The following is a 1,265-nucleotide window of genomic DNA, read 5'->3' as shown; positions in this document are numbered from 1 at the left end:
TTATTTTCCTTCTATTTATACTTAATAAATAAATAAATGATGTTCTCACGTTACCGGTAGTAAAATCAGACAGCCTGGCGCGGATAAGGTAGCACGTGGGCGGGTAGACCTTCAAGTGTCGCTTAAAGCTGCGCCAGCTGTCGGTGACGTTGCTGAAGAAAAGAAAGCTATCAGGATTATGGAGGTCCTTTATGGCAAAACAACAGACAGGGTAATTTTCACACCCGCTAAAGTGGCAGCAAATAGGTTAAGACGACATGTCACTCTGTCCTCTTCAGTCATCACCGCCACTTTAGCATGACGCGTTGAACTACATTGCGTAGTCAAACATCAGTCTAGATTTTTGCTGCAAAATTAAAAGACAAACGACAGGAAGAAGAACGGCGTTGGAGATTTTTGTTTCCCTCAATAAACAGTGGTACAAAAAGATACGAGGGCCACTCTTCTTCCAGTTTGAACGCCTCGTCAAAATGAACGCCTCGTCGTCGCAATTTTTTTAGCCTTTGCCTATATTATCTCTGTATGTAGCGCGGCAAACCCTCGTACAACAGGCATGTAACATAACGCGCCTACTGCAGGCCTCCTTCGTCACTCGCTTCTGGTTCTCGGTCATTCAAGTTCTCAGAACGGGACTTCTCTTCTTACCGCTGTCAGCGCCTTCGTGCGAGCCCTCTCAAACAGGGTCCCTCGGGTGCTCTTTTCCCCGTGGCAGTCGGTGATTCTTTGATGTAGAATAATGGCCCCTTCTAATGATGCCCGTCTCCAGCCACATACTGGGCGCTAGACGTCCAATAATGAAACTAAAGAGAAATACAACTAGGACCTGTTTTTATTAAACATTACAACTCTCAAGATCAAGCATTTTCTACCCTGGTATATAAGGTCCAAGAAAGACTGATAGAAATTACTTTATAGATTTCTTAGTCACTATTAACTGCGCCTCTAAAAAAATATGTGCAACTGCTGGGCCTCCATTATTAAAATGTTCTTTCATTTGATAAGATGTAACTGCGTCCAAAAGGCTGTGAAGGAGATTTTTCAACAAAAGGTAAGGGAGCAAGTGAGCTGGCAAACATTTAACATGTTTAACACAACACAAGCTCGTAAACGTCTATGTGTCTGTACTGTCGTTAAGTAAGCCTTCTCAGGTATTCATTCACCATGGCAGTTCTTCATTGAGATCTGTATGCCATGAAACCACTGCGCTCGTGCCTTCGGCCTCGCTTGCACTTATGTTGAAATAGAGACTTGGGTACATAAATTCT

The sequence above is a fragment of the Ixodes scapularis genome, unplaced genomic scaffold, assembly GCF_016920785.2.
Source record: "Ixodes scapularis isolate PalLabHiFi unplaced genomic scaffold, ASM1692078v2 PGA_scaffold2__306_contigs__length_199485367, whole genome shotgun sequence".
In the NCBI taxonomy this organism is placed as follows: Eukaryota; Metazoa; Arthropoda; class Arachnida; order Ixodida; family Ixodidae; genus Ixodes; species Ixodes scapularis.
Note: the sequence above shows the minus strand (reverse complement) of the source record.